The 21613-nt window shown below is 39.9% G+C and overlaps 1 protein-coding gene across 1 annotated transcript in view; it reads right to left on the bottom strand.

Annotated features, from left to right (window-relative positions):
- Positions 1-19769, bottom strand: part of IL31RA (interleukin 31 receptor A) — a 73430-nt gene extending 53661 nt beyond the window's left edge. The window contains exon 1 of the mRNA XM_005887383.2: positions 19559-19769. The gene's annotated coding sequence lies outside the window, so the exon portion shown is untranslated. The remainder of the gene's footprint in view (positions 1-19558) is intronic.
- Between the last annotated feature and the right edge of the window lie 1844 nt (positions 19770-21613).

Below are 21613 nucleotides of genomic sequence, written 5' to 3'. Positions count from 1 at the left end.
AACTATTCACAATGTTGTCTTAATTTTCTCCAGTTCTTAGCCAAAAAACATGCCTTTACAAGTTTTAAAAGCATACTGGAAAGGGAGGGAGGCCCAGTCATGAAGACATTATTAAAGACATGATGCTGACAGTCTCAATGATTAAATAAATAAACAATTATAGGCGCTAAAGCTCATATTGTTATTCCAATACAGGGTTTTGCATTTTAAAATCTTATCAATATTAAATATTGAATATTTTGAACTTAAAATATTTTAATCAATTGTAATTATTGCTTCTTTACTTTACAGTGAGAATACTCACCTATTATTTGTGAATTTTTAAAGCCTTAACAAAAAAACAGCAGTACTCACAGTACTAAATTATACCCAGGGACAAAGCTGTAGAAGAACAAAGGGTTGAGAACCACTAATCTACTTGCAGCAACACAGCATGGATAGTAATAGCAAGTATCACCTGGTAAGTGCTGTAATTACAATAGTGCAGAGAGCGCACAGAATGTCCAAAGAGAGGAAAGAGCTCATGCCTGGGGAAAGTCAATAAGCTTTGTTGAATGACAATGCCCTAACACCTGTTTGTCCTCCAGTGCCTTTTCCACTTCCCCTCACACACCAGAGAACCACCACTCATGACTGCTTATTGGTAGTAAAAGTGAACAAATGTGAGGTACCTCCCAGGAACTTAGAAATAAGTTCAACTGAGAGTTCAACTAGCAAAATGTGTGCACAGAAGTGACCCTAGTTAACTGTGGGAGTAAATCAAGAATGTTTGAAGAACTTGAGTTTACTCCAAACTTCTTCCAAGGAAGCCTGGGTGTAAACTCAAGAGAGTTGGATCTGAAAAATTAACACTGTCATTTAGTTGCAGGAATTTATTCAACTAAATGTATCCTAAATGGAAGGAGACTATGGGAACAAAAGGAGAGGTCACAGAAAAAAAAGTTGGCAGTGTTCCCCTGTGTTCATTGGGCTTCTCTGATGGCTCAATGGTAAAGAATCTGCCAGCCACACGGGAGATGCAGTTTCGATCCCTGGGTCAGGAAGATCCCCTGGAGGAGGAAATGGCAACCCACTCCACTATTCTTGCCTGGAGAATCCCATGGACAGAGGAGCCTGGCGGGCTACAGTCCATGGGGTCACAAAGAGTCGGACACAACTGAGTGACTAAGCATCCATGGAAGGAAATTATGAAGTTTTCCATTGCTGGAGTGACATACAGCTGACCTTGAGCAATGCCGAAGTTAGGAGCATAGGCTCTCTACACAGTCAGAAATCCACTCACATACCTTCTGTCCATACACACAGTTCCTCCCCATCTGAGGTTCTACAACCTTGGAGTCAACCAATCATGAACAGTGGAGTACGACAGTATCTACTATTGAAAACAAGACCACTTATAAGTGGACCCACACAGTTAAAATCCATGTTGTTCAAGGGTCAGCTGTACTCTATACCAGGACAATCATTAGACTTCACCACAGCCTTGATGCAAGATATCTCAAAACCCAAAATTTCCACGATCGCTCTGATTCTGTGAAGCTGTTTCTGATTATTAATAATTTAGCAGAAGCTCAGATCCTGAACAAAGGATGTAAGCCTTCTAGTAATTAGAAAAGACTACCCTCCTTTGTTTAACATACCAGCCTCATGAAGTCTTACACGAGGTATCAGCCTCCCCAAATCTGAGCAATTCTGGGTGCAGCAAGACTGTGGGCTATAGAAAATTCACGAAGATTATCCTGTGCTCTTCAGGAGAACCATTCAACTATTACCTTCATTGCCTGGCTCATCAGCGCTAACTTTTAAAATGCAGCAGCTTTGAGTAACTGTCCCCACTAAGGGGGCACTTCCTAGAAATATACACCTTCTCATTAGTGGTGCCTGATTTGAATACAACAGGAGCTCTGGAATTCTCAAACAACACTATGAATATTCCATGCTCAACCAAAGGACTCAGAACATAAAGTGATGCCACTTGAGTAATTTTTAGTGTCTTATCTTTAAAGTAGTAGCTACTGTTAGGAGTACAATGACTGGAAGTGAAACCAACCAATTATTGCTGGCTACAGCAGCGGCTGGAGACAAGAACACAAAGGAAGAGACACGGCTCTTGCCAGCTGATGTTAAACTATCCCTTCCTCTCCACATTCTGTCTCCTATCACCCAAGTAGAAGCAATAGCACGGCTGTTTTACTCTCTAGAAATCTCCCATTACACACACACAAACACCTCCACCACCCCACACACAGGCTGTCCTTTGGAGCTTCAGTTCCCACTCAAGGCTGTGTCCTGGAGGCTGTTTTACCTGATTTCGCGTGCACACAAATATATTGCTATATGACCCTGCTTTCATTCATTCATTCATACATTTACTCAGTTAATGTGTGTTGATACCCATTCTGTGCCACAAACTTTGCAGAGTATGGGATTGGGTTTTTAAAGGATGGACAAATAAGTAAATTCTAGGGATAGCAACATACTTTTAGGTTGAATTATACAAAATTGCTATTTTCATAAGTCTAAAACAGTCAAATATTGGCAATTTCAGCCTAGTAAACTAACTGTATCTTTTCTTTTTGGGTGAGGAAATGCTTATGTACCTTATCCAAGATGAGATTAAGAGCTATCAGCATGGTGACTAACATATTAATATTAGTTAATAATACTGTACTGTGTATTTGAAAGTTGCTATGGCCAGTAGACCTTAAAAGCTCTCATCACAAGAGAAAAGTTTTGTAACTATGTATGGACTTCCCTTGTGGCTCAGCTGGTAAAGAATCCGCCTGCAATGTGGAAAACCTGGGTTCGATCCCTAGGTTGGGAAGATCCCCTGGAGACGGGAACAGCTACCCACTCCAGTATTCTGGCCTGGAGAATTCCATGGACTCTGTAGTCCATGGTGTATCTAAGAGTTGGAGACGACTGAGCAACTTTCACTTTCATGGCAGTAGACCTTAAAAGCTCTCATTACAAGAGAAAAGTTTTGTCTATGTATAGTGATATGTGTGCACGCTAAGCCGCCTCGGTCGTGGCCAACTCTTTGCAACTCTGTGGACTGGGGCCTGTCAGGCTCCTCTATCCATGGGGATTCTCCAGTCAAGAATATTGGGTTGCCACACTCTCCTCCAGGGGATCTTCCCAACCTAGGGATAGAACCCACATCTCTTACGTCTCCTGCACTGGCTGGCATGTTCTTTACCATTAGTGCCACCATATATGTTACCTTAACTAGACTTAATGTGGTGATCATGTCACACTACATACAGATATTCAATCAGTATGTTGTATACCTGAAGCTAGTAAGTTAATTATATCTCAATTATTTTTAAAAAGAGTTCTCAGGAAACTGCATTCAGTTTCAGAGTATAAACCCATTTGAGGTTCAGGCTGCTTTCACACAATGAATACTTTGAGACTGCCAGCAGCAAGACTGGTAAAAACACAAGTATGATGCAATAGTAAGAGTCTACAAAGTCCTAATTGCATTACATAAATTACATCTGTATTTCCTAAAATCCCTGCAGAGTTGGTATTATTACCCCTGCTTTACAGATATGGATGTTGTGGCTCACAGTATCACGTAATCAGTCCGAAACTCCCATAGTTTGTAAGTGACTTCACTTTCCTTTTCCGTTCAGTCGCTCAGTTGTGTCCGACTCATTGCGACCCCATAGCCGGATTCAAACCTATGCTTGTCTTATTCTGAAGCCTAGATTCTTTCCATCAAAATCAATCAGTAGTTATTAGTGATTTACTCTCTCTCAGTTCTCCTGCCACAAAATGCCATTACACACAGGGATTTTCTTCTGAATCTCCTAGGTCTAATTTTCTACAGCCTCAAGTTCCCAGAAAGATAAACCTTTAACGTTCCTATATTTTCCCCAGCCCCTGATCGTTGTCCTCCACCATCTCCTACCCTAGAGCCAGCATTTTAAAAAGATTTACTGCCAGAAAATTAGATTCCTTGTACCATCAATAACCAGTCTAACTACAGAGTAAGTCATGCAGCGAGTTCTGACCAACAACTTTATTGAAGAAAGCAGAAATAAACCCTCATATAATAGAAGAAGGGACCAAATCGCAAGTTTTTGCATTATCAGGTTCTGTGGCCTGATACTCACCTTCCTGTGTGGGGTGCTATCCCACAGAGGTTCTGCTGTTTAAAAAGATCCACATCAAAGGTGCTCTGTCTTCCACAGCACAAGTGAGAGCAAGGAGCGTGGTTTGTAATTTATCAACACAGTTATGCAAGTGTTTCCTCTCTGGTCCAAGGGCTTTTCCTTTGCTTTTAAGCCCAGCCCAAGCCAGGGTGGCACTTAACCCACTTATGCTGGGAAGTGGAGTGCATTATTGTAGCTTTAAAAAAATCTGCTTCTGTGCGACCACTCAACTTTACAGGAAAAAGTGCCATCTGAAAGTGCCATGAACAACTAAAAGGAATGGCTAAACTTAAAATGTTCTATACAGGAAGTCCTTACAGATGCCACCTGCATTTGTAATGGGTGAAATGCGAAGAGTATGTTTAGCTTCAGAAATACATCATCATGCAATTATAAAGTTTAAAAGAAGGAGATGGAGAGAAAATAATGGTCGCTAACTTGGAAAGAGATTTATAATTCCTAAGCATGTGTTGGGGTGGCCAAAAAGTTCATTTGGGTTTTTCATCCAGTATTGCAGAAAAACAAACGTTTTGACCAACCCAATATTAAGTATACTAAACTGGGGGGCTGGAAGCCAGCTAAATTACTAATTAAGAGGCTTAATATGATAATTAAATATATATGGAGATCTTACCACGTGTCAGTCACAGTACGACGAACTTGAAATTATCTCAATCTTCACAACAATTCTATGACATCAGTAATATTTTTCCTCTCATCTTATAGATGAGGACACAGAGGCCAGAAAAAGACACTTGTCCAAAGCAAACAGTAGAGCCAGGAACTGAACCAAGACAGCCTGACTCTCGGTATCCTATAACTCAAAGGTGAAATCTGATGGTTTCTGGGATCACTTTAGGCATTACAATTTTATAACTTTTTGTAATTGACAAAATCATAAAGAAATCTCTTCTATACGGAAAAAAATTATGATGCAAAAGGAAAGAAACTCAACCTAAGCTTTAAAATAAGATACGCTCTCCAGCTGAATGTTTTTTTATTTAATAATTTTTAAACATATTATTTATTCGTTTATGGCTGTGCTGGCGCTTTGTTGCTGCACGAGCTTTCTGCAGTTGTGATGAGAAGGGGCTACTCCTTGTTGCAGGGCTACTCCTTCTCATTGCAGTGGCTTCTCTTATTGCAGAGCAAAGGCACTTGGGCTTCAGTAGTTGAAGCAGACAGGCTCAGGAGTTGCAGCTTATGGGCTGAATTGCTCTGAGGTATGTGGAATCTTTCTGGACCATGGATCGAACCCATGTCCTTGCATTGGTGGTGTTCCTATCCACTGTGCCACCAGGGATGTCCCCATATATGTCTTAATTTAAATTTATTTCCCATCTTCCTTAGGCAATGTTCTACTAAGTAGGAAAGTTTAGCAAAAGTAAGGAGGAGAAAGTTTTTTGTTTTGTTTTTTTTTACCTAGTAAACTATGAGGTACTAAAAAATCCCATTTTAATGTACTATCTAGGACAGGTAAATTTTTGCATAAAAATAGTTCTTTAATTTATTCAACAAATACTTAGTAAACTTATTATACATATAACACCTGACTAATGATGCTATACAATAAAATTCTGACTCCATGGTTGATTGGATATATACATTTCTCTCTGCTCTATCAGATAACTCCATGAAAATTATGGTAAATGTAGAGGAAAGCTACAAAGTCACACAAAACATAACAAATGGGAGAAGAGACAACAAAACATGGCAATAAGAGAGGTCAAAAAGTTTTGGAGTATGAGAAGTGAGTCAAGTGGCAGCTGAATTAAGAAACATGAGAGAGTTGAAACCTAAAAACACCTAAAAGGGAGGCCACCAAGAAGCAAGATGTGTGGCGTGAATCTCATAATTTCAGAAGATGAGACACTACGGGGGCACAATCCATCCTCATTACCCATAGATTCATATTTGCAAATTCACCAACTCTCTAAAATTCACTGTGTCCCCAAAATCAGTACTTGAGCTATGTCATGGTCATTCACAGACGTGAGCAGTGGCAAGAAGCATACATTCCATGCGGAGGTTGAATAAGTAACACTGCTCTTGTACTATACAAACATTCTTTTCATGATCTGTTCAGTGCCACCGTTTTCACATTTTCGTGTGCTTTCTGATGGCGATTTTGCCATTTAAAATGGCCCTCAAGCATAGTGCTCAAGTGCTGTCTAGTGGTCCTAAGCAGAAGGTCATACGTGTGTTAGACAAGCTTTGTTCAGGTGTGAGTTACACTGCTGTTGGCTGTGACTTCGAGGTTGATGCACCAACAATATACACTGAACTAGGTGCCTTTAGACGGAAACACATATACAACCTGGTTATGTGCTGAATATCTGGCACGAATGTCGTGAGCAGAGGTTCACAGGAACTGAACCCTGCGTTTCCATGAGGGAGAGGTGTTCAGTGTTCACTAACTCTGTGTCCACGGTGCCTTTATAAAACATGATTACCACAAGTAACACATGCAACAGAGAAGATAAATGTCAACTGAAGGAAGAGGGCAACTTGGACTTTTAGGGACCACTGAAGCTATGGCAGCAGGAGTTTACTGATAGGGGCTAAAGTCAATCTGAGCATATGACAGAAAGCATGGGACAGAGCACAGTAGGAGACAGTGCTGGCTAGAATGGCTAATTAATACACTGGGAGAAAGTAACATTGAGTTTGGAGGAGGAGAGATGAAATCTACACATTCCAGCCTTTCAACTCAACTCCGCAAACAAAAGTCAGTGTCAGATCTTATGCTTGAGAGTGTGGAAACAAGGGTGAGGAAAGCAGAGGTCCCAGCTAGGAAAAATTCACAACTTAGGTGGGAAAACAGACTCATAAACAAAGGTGCTGTGTGCTGTGCTGTGCCAAGTCGCTCCAGTCGTGTCCGACTCCGTGTGACCCTGTGGACTGTAGCCCACCAGGCTCGTCTGTCCATGTGATTCTCCAGGCAAGGATAAACAAGGCACTATAAAACAAAGTGGCAAGTGCTGTTAAAGGTGTGTATAAAGTGCTACAGGAAATGGGAAAGAGGAGCCATTAATTGTGCCCTAAGGGAAATGGATCCCAGAAAGTAAGAGAAAGGAACGTTTTAGCAGTACATTGAAAATAAATGGAAAAATTATAAAAATAACATATTTCTGGTAGAGATGTTTAAGAGCCTGACATGGCAACTGGCTAAAGCCTAATCAATTCTGTTTTTCATTTCTTCAAAAAACAATTCATACCTTCATCAATCTTTTCTATTGGTTTTTTCCTTTAGAGGGGCTCTATTTCATTTCCTGATTGATCTTTACTATTTCTTCCTTCTACTGACTTCAGGCTTTGTTCTTCTAATTCCTATAGATAGTAGGTTAGGTTGTTTGAGACTTTTCATGTCTCCTGAGGTTGGTCTGCATTGCTATAAACTTCTCTTCTGGATATGTTTTTGCTGTGTCCCATAGATTTTGGGCTTCTCTGGTGACTCAGGTGGTAAAGAATCTGCCTGCAATTCAAGAGACTTGGGTTCGGTCCCTGGGTTGGGAAGATCCCTTCAGAAGGGAATGGTTACCCATTCCAGTATTCTTGCCTGGAGAACTGTATGGACAGAGGAGCCTGGTGGGCTACAGTCCATGGGGTTGCAAAGAGTGCAAAGTGACGGAGCGACTAACACTTTCACTTTCATAGATTTTGGAAAGTTGTATTTTTGTCTCAAGGTAATTTCTGATTTCCTTTTTTATTTCTTTGTTGACTCTGGTTTTTTAAGCTACTGGTTTTTTAGTAGCTTATTGTTTAGTCTCTATGTGTTCGGGTTTTTTTCCCCATTTTTAAAAATGCAGTTGATTTCTAGTTTCATACTATTGTGGTCAAAAATGATGCTTGATGTAATTTCTATCCCCTTAAATTTGTTGAAACTTGTGGCCTAGCATATGATCTACCCTAGAGAATGTTCTATATACACTTGAAAAGAATGTGTATTCTGCTGGTTTTGGATGGAATGTCCTATACATATCTATTCAGCACAACTGATCTAATGTATCATTTACTACTACTGTTTCCTTATTTTCTGTCTGGATGATCTGTCCACCAGTGTAAATGGGGGTGTTAAAGTCACCTATTATCAATGTCAATTTCTCCCTTTATGTCTGTTAATATTTGCTTTATATATTTAGATGCTCCTATATAAGGTACACACACATTAACAAATGTTATATCCTCTTATTGTATTGATCCTTTTATTATTATATAATGGCCTTGTCTTTTGTTACAGTCTTTGTTTTAAAGCCTATTTTGTTTTATATGAGTATTGCTACCCCAGCTTTCTTGCTATTTTTATTTTCAGGAAGTATTCTTTTCCATCACCTCACTTTCATTCCATGTGTGTCTTTAGCTTTGGGGTCTTATTTTTTATCCAATTAGACACCCTGTCTTTTGATTGGAGCATTTGGTCTATTGACATTTAAATACACTTACTGCGACTTTGTTACTTGTTTTCTGGTTGTTTTTGCAGTTATTCTGTTTTCTTCTTCCTTTAGATTCTTTTCTCATGGTTTGATTGCTTCAGCGGTATGCTTACGTCCTTTTCTCTCTCTTTTTTGCATATCTATTGTAGGTTTTTGATTTGTAGTTTCCATGGGGTTCACATATGTTGGCCTGTATCTATTGTTTTAAACTGGTAGTCATTTAGTTCATACACATTCTAAAAGATTTACATTTTTTTACTCCTCTCCCCTGCATTTTTGTATTTCTGATGTCATATTTTACATCTTCATGTTTATCCCTTAACTGTTTATTATAGTTATGGTTGATTTTAGAATTTAATTCTTTAATTAAATCTTTAATCTTTACACAAGCTTACTTAAGTGGTTGATTCACAATCTTTACTATATATTTGCCTTTATTAATTGGATTTTTCCTTGCCTGTAAGTTCTTCTTGCAGCCTTTTCTTTCCACCTATAGAAAATCCTTTAACATTTCTTTTAGGGTTGGTGTGGCATTGATGAATTCTTTTCACTTTTACTTGTCTGAGAAGTTATTTCTCCTCCAACTCTGAATTATAATCTTGCCAGGCAGATTATCCTAAATTGTAGGTTTTTCCCCGTTTAATACTTTAAATAAACCATGCCACTTCATTCTGGCTTACAAAGTTTCTGCAGAAGAATCAGCTGATGACCATGGGAATTCCCTTTTACATGAGTCTGTTCTTGCTGCCTTTAAAATTCTAAATTTTGCTATTTTATCTTGGTATGGGTCTCTTTGAGTTCATAAATTTTAGGGAACTCACTGTGACTCTCATACCTAGATATGTTTCCTTCTCCAGATTCAGACATTTTTAAGCCACAATTGAGTCAAATTACATTTTCAACACATTTTTCTCTCTCTTCTTCTAGGATGCCCATAATGTAAATATTAGTATACTTGCTATTTTCCAACAGGTCCCCTAATTGTTCCCTTTTTTTTCTTTTTCCTGTTCTGCTTGGTGATTTCCCTTATGCTGTCTTCCAGATCACTTGTGTTCTTCTGTTTTCTTGTATGTGTGTGTGTGTTGTTCAGTCGTGCCCGAGTCTATGCAACCCCATGGACTGTAGCCCCCAGGCTCCTCTGTCTGTGGAATTCTCTAGGCAAGAATACTGGAGTGGGTAGCTATTTCCTTCCCCAGGGATCGAACCTGAGTCTCCTGCACTGTGGGTGGACTCTTCACCACCTGAACCACCCTTTTTTTCCTGTTCTGATTGCATGATTTCCCTTATTCTGTCTTCTGGATCACTTGTGTTCTTCTGTATCCTTGGTCTGCTGTTTACTCCTTCAAGTGTGTTTTTCATTTGCTACTGTATTCTTCAGTTCTGACTGGCTCTTTTATTCATTTTCTAGTTCCTTATTAAAATTGTGTCCATCTATTCTTTTCCTTAGTTCAGTCAGCATTCTTATTACTAATGTTCTGGATTCTTTGGTGCTTGGGTGCTTGGCATGGACTGAGGCATGCACTGGGGTGGTTGAGGGAAACCAGACTAAGTTCCAGGCAGCCTCAATCTGCATCCTCTGCCTTGTTTCAGGAGTAAGCAAGCATGTGCATGTTCTTCATGAATGAAGCCTAGGTTCCTAACAGTGTTAGTTTCACTGATTTTCACACCAACTAAAGGGACTTGTCTTTTCAGTGTCAGACCCCGGGATTGAGACACCCAATGTATGGTTCAAACTGTTTCCTCATCAGGGAGGCTCTCCAAGCCCACAGAATCCTGCTCCTCTTTTGTGCTTTCTCCCAGGGGCAAAGGTCCTGACCTGACCCCTTCTCTTCCCTTCCTATGCAACTCAGTTTGGATCTAACAGCCTTGGTTATATGTCTGCCAGTCTCCAGTTTTTCTGTGAGAATTGCTTCACCTGTAGATGTATTTTTATGTGTTCATCAGGGGAGGTGAGCTCCACATTCTCCTACTTGGCTTTCTTGCTCTCCATCTGCTAGTACTTTTATTTTTTAATTGGAAGAAAATTGCTCTACAATGTTGTGCTGGTTTCTGCCAAACAATGATGTGAAAAGGTCATTCTGAAGGAAATCAGCCCTGGGATTTCTTTGGAAGGAATGATGCTAAAGCTGAAACTCCAGTACTTTGGCCACCTCATATGAAGAGTTGACTCATTGGAAAAGACTCTGATGCTGGGAGGGATTGGGGGCAAGAGGAGAAGGGGACGACAGAGGATGAGATGGCTGATGGCATCACTGACTCAATGGACGTGAGTTTGAGTGAACTCCAGGAGTTTGTGATGGACAGGGAGGCCTGGCGTGCTGCGATTCACGGGGTCACAAAGAGTCGGACACAACTGAGCGACTGAACTGAACTGATACACACACACACACACACAAATACATGGGCTTCCCTGGTGGCTCAGTCGATAAAGAATCTGCCTGCAATGCAGGAGACCACCTGCAACACAGGAAACTCGGGTTCGATCCCTAGGTTGGAAAGATCCCCTGGAGAAGGAAATGGCAACCCACTCCAGTATTCTTGACTGAAAAATCCCATTGACAGAGGAGCCTACAGTCCATGGGGTCACAAGAGTCAGGCACAACTTAGTGACTAAACCACATACACAAACCATACACACACATATATATTTCCCTCCCTTCCCGCATCTCACTCCTCTAGGTCATCACAGAGGGCCAGGCTGGGCTTTCTGTGCTATCCAGTAACTTCTCACTATGTGATAGTGTATATATGTCAACACTACTTTCTCAATTCTTCCCACCCTTACTTTCCCCATGGCCACAGTCCATTCTCTAGCTCTGTGCTCCATTCCTTCCCTGCAAATAAGTTCTTCCGTGCCTTTTTTCTAGATTCCATGAACTAATAAATGACATTTGTTTTTCTCTTTCTGACTTCACTCTAATTTCACCCACTTCACTACAACTGACTCAAATTCATTCCTTTTTAGGGCTGAGTATGCTGGTACTTTTTGGATTTTTATCCCAAAGCATCAATTAGATCACAACTGTTATCTGGATGACATCAATTATAAAATACATCTTGATTTCAAAGATATTAAAATGTTGGGAAATGTCCACCCTAGAGAGATAAGGGTAGTTTGAGGTCCTGAGGACAGATTTCATAAATAAGAAGTCCATGTCCCAGCCAAGAAAACACCAATTTTTTAGGCCTGACCATAAGCAATTACAAAGACTTTCCTTGGTGGACTTCACATCAAAGGTTTCCTCCCCATATCAGATTTGATACAAAATCAAAACACAATGCATTACCATCTCTGAAAGTTGTTGCAGACAAGGATTCAGGTCCCCCTGGATGGTGGTGCTGTTATACACATCTGCATTTCTGGCCCAGGCACCTCTATTTGGAAGTCTTCTTATGGGAAAAAACTAGAAGACAATTTCCTAGACCCTGACTCTGTACTTTCCCACTCCTAGCCTTTCCTTCTTCCTTTTCCCAGCCTCTGGGTCCATAAGTCTGCAGTTGCCTTTTGTTCAGGGCTCCCTAAACAGTGAGACAACCCCCAACATCTGTGCTGATCCATCCAACCCTCAACAAGGAGGCCATTCCACAGGAAGAAGTGGAACAGAGGGAGTCTTTTAGTTCAGACCCCTGTCTATACAAATGCCATAAGTGGTTAAAGACTTGACTCACTTTCATTTTGACCTGTTTAATGCAGTACTCCAACACTGGGCAGTTAGCTCTCTCCAGCTCAGCTGAACTGTTCTCACTATTCAAGTCAAGCAGAATGCAGAAAAGCAATTTGAACTCAAAGCATGAGAACAGTCAGAGGTCCTTAAGAAGTCTGTCAGTCAGGATTTCCATTTGTCATTTTTGGGTGTACTCAAGCACATGTTGAGCAACTGTTACTTGTTAAATACTGAGATGACTGAGTTGAGATGGCTAGACATGACATGACGTGAGTCAAATGAGAAACAATTCACAACACTGTATATATATATTTGGATAACAAAATATTTGAGTCTATGAGTTATGGGATGGGAGGAAGCACTATTAAGTACAGTAACCAAGGAAGATTTTGCAAATGAAGTGTGACTTGAGTAGAGCACTGAACTAGTAAAGTCTGGATAATTAGTGGGAAAAACATATGGATGTTAATATATAAAACTCCTATTCTCAAAGAATATAGTTCTTTTTTCATGTTTTTTTTTTCAAAAAACATTTTTTGTTGTTGTTGTTAAATTACATGTGTATGCCTCTGTAACACAACAAAATAGTTTCCTCTGCAGAGCAACATGAAATAGGACGTATGATTTTTCAGAATTTGAACCTTGTTTTAACCTCATTTTCCTTTAGTTTCTATTCCCCAAATTCAAACCAATGAATCGCAGAAAAATCAACTTTGAACATTTTCCTCCATAGTTGTTTAGCTAATCCACTATGTGCCTATTAACATGCAATTTGACCAGAGCTGCCAGCCAGTGGAGTAGAAAAAGACATCCTCCAAAAACGTATAGCCATTGTAGCCTAAATCACTGCATGTATAAATGCTATATTTAATAATAATAAATGCTATATATAAATAAATGCTGTATTTATGTTAGTCACTCAGTCATGTCTGACTCTTTGAGACCCCACTGACTGTAGCCCACCAGGCTTCTCTGTCTATGGAATTCTCCAGGCAAGAATACTGGAGTGAAAAAAAAAAAAAAAAAAGAATACTGGAGTGGATTGCCATTCCCTTCTCCAGAAGGGAATATATATTTATATATTATATATAATTAAAATATATTATATATAATATATAAAATATATATTTAAAAACATGTATATTATATAATATATAAATAAAAATAAATGCTATATTTATATATAATAAGCATACACTAAATGCTTATTAAGAATAATTAAATTTTTGAGACAAAACTTGGCTTTGGAAGTCTGGCTTCCTCCCAGCTACTCAAATTATTTATTAAACCTCACTTTCAACTCTTACCAACTTCAGAATAGGATGACATTATTTTCAAACCATAAATATTTCTTTAGCACTTTCTCAGTGCCAGGCTGAAGTCTCTGCCTTCCTAGAGCTTACAGTCTGAATTTAGTCTAGACTTTAGAATTGCACTGTTGCTAAGAGAGTTTTAGCCACTAACCACATGTGGCTACTGAGCACTTGAAACACAGTTAGTACAACTGAGAAATTGAATTTTTAAAATTTTATTTTACTCAATCTAAAGCTTGAGACTTGATTTAGCTATTGGGAAACTTAAGTATATCCGAAACAACTTGAGTATGTGAATCTATATTGGGTATGTAAATCATAATTTACTATATTCAGTCAGATCAGATCAGATCAGTCACTCAGTCGTGTCCAACTCTTTGCGACCCCATGAATCGCAGCACGCCAGGCCTCCCTGTCCATCATCGACTCCCGGAGTTCACTCAGACTCACATCCATCAAGTCAGCCATGCCATCCAGCCATCTCATCCTCTGTCATCCCCTTCTCCTCTTGCCCCCAATCCCTCCCAGCATCAGAGTCTTTTCCAATGAGTCAACTCTTCGCATGAGGTGGCCAAAGTACTGGAGTTTCAGCTTTAGCATCATTCCTTCCAAAGAAATCCCAGGGCTGATCTCCTTCAGAATGGACTGGTTGGATCTCCTTGCAGTCCAAGGGACTCTCAAGAGTTGTCTCCAACACCACAGTTCAAAAGCATCAATTCTTCGGTGCTCAGCCTTCTTCACAGTCCAACTCTCACATCCATACATGACCACAGGAAAAATCATAGTTTATAAAATCTAAACACTAAGTATTTCCAATGAAAACAGCTTCCAAATTGAGATATGAAGCAATTATAAAAATACATATTGGATTTCAAACATTCAGTACAAAAATTTTAAATACCTTAATTTTTATACTGATTATATACTGAAATCATATTTGGGATATATTGATCACATATGTCTCTCCCGTACCAGCGAGGCAGCAGTAAAGAATACCCTGCAAATGCAGGAGACTCAAGAGACGTGGTTTTGATCCCTTGGTTAGGAAGACCCCCTGAAGTAGAAAACAGCACCCCACTCCAGTATTCTTGCCTGGAAAATTCCATGGACAGAAGAACCTGGTGGGCTACAGTCCACGGGATCGCAGTTAGACACGACTGAGCAACTGAGCATACACACAGCAGCTGGAGATGGGCTAGACTGGAGTTTCAGCAAACAGACTTTTGGGCCAGAATATCTGGGTTCAAAGCCCCACTCTGCCACTTGCTAGCCTCCTTACAGTTAGATGTGACTAAGTTCTCAACGGCGGAATAGGAAAGGAGACCTATATGCCATTTCTTTGCCTAATTCATAAACATCTTCCTCTTGTCCACCTCTGCCCTCCCCTGGCCCCACTCCTTCCCTTTTCCTGGCTTGATGAAGAGAAGCATAAAGTCCTTGGAAACCATGTACCAAAGATAGTAGAGGCACACGACAGAAGCAGCCTGGAGTCCTAAATACCTACCTTGCAGGAGCACCCTCCCTGGACAGTTAGGCGAGCAAAAACCTATCTCCATCTTGTTAAGTCACTGAAGTTCTGGGGGTTTCTAAAAAGCAGCTAGTGTCATCCTAGTAGATAAAATCAGTGACTCAAAAGGCTAACAATATACCAGTTCACAACTCTTGGTGCCATCATGAAGCAGTAAGATAACACCCCAACCCTTGATTCCATCTCTTCTCCACCCCCTTGTATGACTCCCAGGTGTATTGCTGCCAAGACTGTGATTGGGTAGACATGTAAACAGATGAAGAAACAATAAAACAAATGACCAACAGGCACATGAAAAGGTGCTCAACATCACTAACCATCAGGTAAACGTAAATTAAAACCACAGTAAATGGCCAAAATTTTTAATCTGGCAATAACAAATAATGGTGAGGATGTGAAGCAAATTGAACAATCTTCCTACAATGCTGGTAGCTATAATAATAATAATTCAACTACTTTGGAAAACTCTTGCTGTTACTAAGAAAGCTAAACGTATACCTACCCTGTGATCCAGCAATTTCACTCCTACGTACACACCTGTGAGAACTGAGAGCTGTGTTCACCAAAGACTTACAGAATATACTTAGGAGCTTTATTTACAATAGTAAAAAACGGGGAACAACTCAAATGCCCATCAACAAGAAATTAGAAAAACAATTTATAGTATATTCATATGACAGAACACCACACAATAAGAGAGAACTGATACACACAACATGGAGAAATCTCACGAATACTATGTTGAAAAAACCAACAAAAAAGAGAGCTTATGATTCCATTTATATAGAGTTCAGGAACAAACATAAATTTATGGTTATAAATATCATAATAGTGGTTACCTCTGGGCAAAGGGGTCGAATGTAAAGGGGCAAGAGGGTAATAGAAATGTTACCCATTTTGATTCACGCAATGGTTTTAAGTATATGTAAATAAAAATTTAAGCCATATACTAAAGGTTTGTGCATTTTAAAATATGTAAATCATATTTCTAATAAAATGATTAAAAAGTTAACTTGTCCCAAAGCACACAAATATAAGATGTTGAGCTCAGGTTCAAACTTAGGTTAATCTTAGTCTTCTGACTTGAGTAGGGTTCACTTTCCTATCCAATACATAAAGAAATGAGAAAACTACAAGAAGACTGTTGTTACTTAGCTTAAATATGTCAGTAACATCACTCTCGCTACATAATTTATCCATAGTATCTGTATTATGATCAACTGTACTGATTTTTCAAGGCAGGCTTCAACAGTACGTGAACCGTGAACTTCCAGATGTTCAAGCTGGATTTAGAAAAGGCAGAGGAACCAGAGATCAAATTCTCAACATCCATTGGATTATCAAAAAACCAAGAGAGTTTCAGAAAAACAACTACTTCTGCTTTATTGACTATGCCAAAGCCTTTGACTGTGTGGATCAAAACAAACTGTGGAAAATTCTGAAAGAGATGGGAATACCAGACCATCTGACTTACCTCCTGAGAAATCTGTATGCAGGTCAAGAAGCAACATTTAGAACTGGACATGGAACAACAGACTTGTTCCAAATCAGGAAGGGAGTATGTTAAGGATGTAGTTTGTCACCCTGCTTATTTAACTTACATGCAGAGTACATCATGTGAAATGCTGGGCTGGATGAAGCACATGGTGAAATCAACATTGCCAGGAGAAATATCAGTAACTTCAGATATGCAGATGACACCACCCTTATGTCAGAAAGCGAAGAACTAAAGAACCTTTTGATGAAAGTGAAAGAGGAGAATGGAAAAGTTGGCTTAAAACTCAACATTCAGAAAACTAAGATCACGGCATCTGGTCCCATCACTTCATGGCAAATAGATGGAGAAACAATGGAAACAGTGAGAGACTTTATTTTCTTGGGCTCCAAAATCACTGCAGATGGCAAATGCAGCCATGAAATTAAAAGACAGTTGCTCCTTGGAAGAAAAGCTATGATCAACCTAAACAGCATATTAAAAAGCAGAGATATTACTTTGCCAACAAAAGTCTGCCTAGTCAAAGCTATGGTTTTTCCAGTAGTCATGTATGGATGTGAGAGTTGGACCACAAAGAAAGCTGAGTGCTGAAGAATTGATGCTTTTGAACTGTGGTGTTGGAGAAGACTCTTGAGAGTCCCTTGGACTGCAAGGAGATCCAACCAGTCCATCCTAAAGGAAATCAGTCCTGATTCATTGGAAGGATTGATACTGTAACTGAAACTCCAATACTCTGGCCACCTGACTCAAAGGACTGACTCATCTGAAAAGACTCTGATGCTGGCAAAGATAGAAGGCAGGAGGAGAAGGGGATGACAGAGGTTGAGATGGTTGGATGAAATCACTGACTCAACGGACATGAGTTTGAGTAAGCTCTGGGCGGTGGTGATGGACATGGAAGCCTGGCATGCTATAGTCCATGAGGCTGCAAAGAGTCAGACACAACTGAGTGACTGAACTGAACTGTACTGATTTTGGCACCAAAACATTCTATACTTCAAACGATGGTTTTAATTTGTGGCACTACAGCAGTAACAATTCTGTCTATAGAACTGAAATAAATTATTGAAATCAAACTTTCAATCATCCCATACAACTGGTAACATAGTAAGATAATCCACTTGAAGAACAAACATGGTAAGATAAAACTGTCAGAACCTGCCATTTAACTAACACAAATACATTAGCTGATTAGCATCTGTAGATTATAATGAAAAATCTCAAGTGGCAGAATATCCTAAAACTGATGAAACAATTAATAGATGAAGATATAGTGAGATGATAAATGGTCAATTAACAAGTGTCACTCATATCCCTGTGATATTTATAAGCAACTAAAACACTGTAGTTGCAAATGTGATCCCTGCTTCTCAGGAAAAAACTTTTTATTGATCATTGATATATCAGCTAATTCAATACAGTATGTCCCCTAATACAAACCTTCACATTGTTAACTCTGAAGGATGCAAACATGCGTTCCATCAACATTAGGCATGAGTGAAACTGCAGCTTGCCCTCTGTTTCCTATTGCTGATGATCCTTCAGGTCTCTCATTTCCCATCTCCCTTCCCTCTTCCAGTCAGTAACTCTTCTTGCCTGTTCACTCAGTGCCAGCTCCTGTATGCTAGCTTCTGCACTGTACTACTATACTCTTCAAGGTACTGCACTGTAAGACTAAAAATGTTTTAATTTTGTTTTTTAATGTATTATTTGTGTGATAAGTATTATAAACCAATACAGTACAGTCCTCTGTAGCCGATTGTTCTGCTTGGGTACCTAGGCTAACTCTGTTGGATTTACAAGCAAATCAGACTTATAAATGTGCTCTTGGAATAGAATTTCTTTGTATGTAGGGGATTTTTTGTATTAGAGTAAAATGAACATTAAAATATAAGGGCACCAGCATATGGCTATGATACTCTGCATTCTTTCACGGGGCTGCCTCTTTTAAAAGTATTTTACTGTAACTGCATGCACTGACTGTAGCATCTTCACTGGATGCACACTGGATGAAGAAACCTCCAGCTATTGTCTTTTATGTAAAAGCAAACTGAAGGATAAACCAGATCACTGATAGTGCTAGGTACCACCCAAGTCATCAAATAAGACCAATGTTAAGGCTACTCCAACTAGTTCTTTAATATGAAGCAGCATACCCACCTTGTTATACAGGCATGTCTCTTCCTATACATAAAAGTTTTTGAGTATTTTAAACTGTTTTTGTATCTGTTGAGAATATATCCCTCACATGGTGAACCTCTGCCAAAACTAAGAAGAAAATCAGGTTAAATAGAGATAGCCAAGACTTTGGGATAATAAATTCATATACACAGGAAAGAAAATATTGGGCTTTGTTCTTGAATGCTGAAAAAGAATTCTACAAAAACACGATTCCAAATCCAGAAAACACTGATAAAAGGGAAAAAACAAAAAACAAAACCTTTTCCAAGGAATTCTTACATGCAAAATCCCCCACAGAGAAGTAGATTTCAATGCCCTACTATGACAATTTGGCAATTCCTAAATTATAGCCAAACAATTAATGAAGCACTTAAAGGATTAACCTAAATTGCCAAACCCCAAACTCTAGGACAAATCATTTGCTCATTTCAATTTCAAGCATCCGTAGTGTTCCAGCACACATTCACCTTATTGCCCGCCCCCATCCCCCGAAGTCCTCTCCTTACAAGAAATTCCTCAGGGAACCACCAACTGTCTCTAAAGCAGGAGTCATTTAATCTTTGGTTCCCTGGCCTTTTTGCTGTGTCTATGGATGGATTTTACACAGGTAGAGAAATCTAAGCACACGCCTAAGCACAGCACAGATAAATCCCCTGAAACTTCAAGTAAAAACTTGAGTCGGAAACCAACGTGATTTAAAGTGATTAGGAACCGCGATTCTAAAGGGAGAACCCTAAGAGTACAGCAGCGCCAGCCCACCACGCAGGCACGCCCCACACTCACTTGGATGCGATCAGCACAAGTTCTCAGCAGCAGGGACGCTGTCCTATCTGCTTATCCCAGTCCCTGGGATCCCAGGAAGCCAACCTCCGGCTCCGCCCCAGGGGACGGTTCCCGCCGCCCCCACACCCTCAGTAGCTGTCATTCCCGGCAGCGGGCAGAGCAAAGCACTGCCCTGGTTCGGGAAAGGAAGGACCACCAGCTCAGAGCTGCCTCGGGGACCAAGCCGGGATGCAGGCAAAGCTGCTTCCCAGCACCAGCATTTTCAAGGTGACCACAGCCACACACAGCTGTCTGATTGCTCACATTTGTCTGACCCCGAGGCTGAGCTCTCTGCTGGTCGGATAGTAAAAGAGCACTTTTCCTCACCACCAGCATCGTGGGACATAATACAAGTCTATTCTGGGCTTTTCCTAAGGAGGTACTAGGTTCCCGGTTCTGCATGAGGCATGGCAGGGAAATCTAAAGCCGACACTGAACGTTAAGTGCTGACCACAGCATCACGCACACTGGTGTGTGACTGAAATTTTTAACATGGCCATTTTAAACATAGTTTAAAATCAATAGAGTACACAAAACAAAATGAAATGCTCTCTTCTCCCCAGTTAGGGGACTAGTAAAGAGATTATACAGCACAAAATGTAAAGCCAGGGGTGTAAAGTGTAAAGAAGGGGTGAACTTCTGTCCAGTGCTGCTGCCCTGTATTATCAATGATGAAAAATTAAATCAGAAAACAATCACTACTCTACCCAAGACCCTAACGGACAGATGGGCTGGACGGGTCATGTACCCAGTATGAAATCAGGACCACTCTTCATCTTTACTCTCTAACATCACCACTATTCCCAAACCTTTATTTGTACAGCTGATGCCTGACATTCTACATTTTGAGCTTCTTTAGTTTGGGCCACAACCTTTGACTCTGCAAAGCTTTAAAATGCAAAGAATTCAAGCGAAGAAAATCTAAGCTTTATTATTCACATCTTAACCTATGCCTTTTCAGGTGGCACTAGTGGTTAACAATCCACCTCTCAATGCAGGAGACTGGAGAAACACAGATTCAATTCCAGTCAGGAAGATCCCCAGAATAGGAAATGGCAACCCACTCCAGTATTCTTGCCTGGAAAATTACCTGGACAGAGGAGCCTGACAGGATACACAGTCCATGGAGACGCAGAGAGTTGGACACAACTGAGAAAAGTGACTAGGCACTCACTTGAGAGAAGGCCTCAATGAACAGATAGAGGAGAGGTCACTAGACTCTAGTGGTTGGCAGGAAAGGCACAAAAACGAACAGATTACTGAATCTGACTAAAGCCAGCATTCTGTATCGGAGAAGGCAATGGCTACCCACTCCAGTACTCTTGCCTGGAAAATCCTATGGGCGGAGGAGCCTGGTAGGCTGCAGTCCCATGGGATCACGAAGAGTCAGACACAACTCAGAGACTTCACTTTCACTTTTCACTTTTCACTTTGATGCATTAGAGAAGGAAATGGCAACCCACTCCAGTGTTCTTGCCTGGAGAATCCCAGGGAGAGGGGAGCCTGGTAGGCTGCCGTCTATGGGGTCACACAGAGTTGGACACGACTGAAGCAACTTAGCAGCAGCAGCATTCTATATACCATAACAAATTAAAGTTGATAAAGGCTAAAGATTTCTGATGTCAAGCAGCAGGAAAACACATGCTTAATGTAAAAAAAGAAAAATGATTTCTCAGGTTAAATTCCAGGGATTAAACAAGCTTTAGTGAAGTAGAAAATTCACTACTAAGAAACATTTGGAAAAACAAAAGAAAATAAGACAGCTATTGGAAATAAAATATAATTGCTAAAAAATAAAAAGATTTAAAGACAGTATTCTACCAAAACATAAGCAAAAAGATGAAAAAACATGAAATACAGAAGACTTAGAGATTAATTTTGTAGTTCTAGCATCTGATTAATATCAACAGGAGTTCCATAAAGAACAAAGAAAATCTAGGAAAAATTATCAAAGAAATACAATACACTCCCAGAGTCAGAAAAGTATGATCTGCAAAGCACACCAAATACTCTAGA

Source organism: Bos mutus, chromosome 20 (assembly GCF_027580195.1).
Source record: "Bos mutus isolate GX-2022 chromosome 20, NWIPB_WYAK_1.1, whole genome shotgun sequence".
Classification (NCBI taxonomy): Eukaryota; Metazoa; Chordata; class Mammalia; order Artiodactyla; family Bovidae; genus Bos; species Bos mutus.
This window is presented reverse-complemented; position numbering and strand designations above follow the sequence as displayed.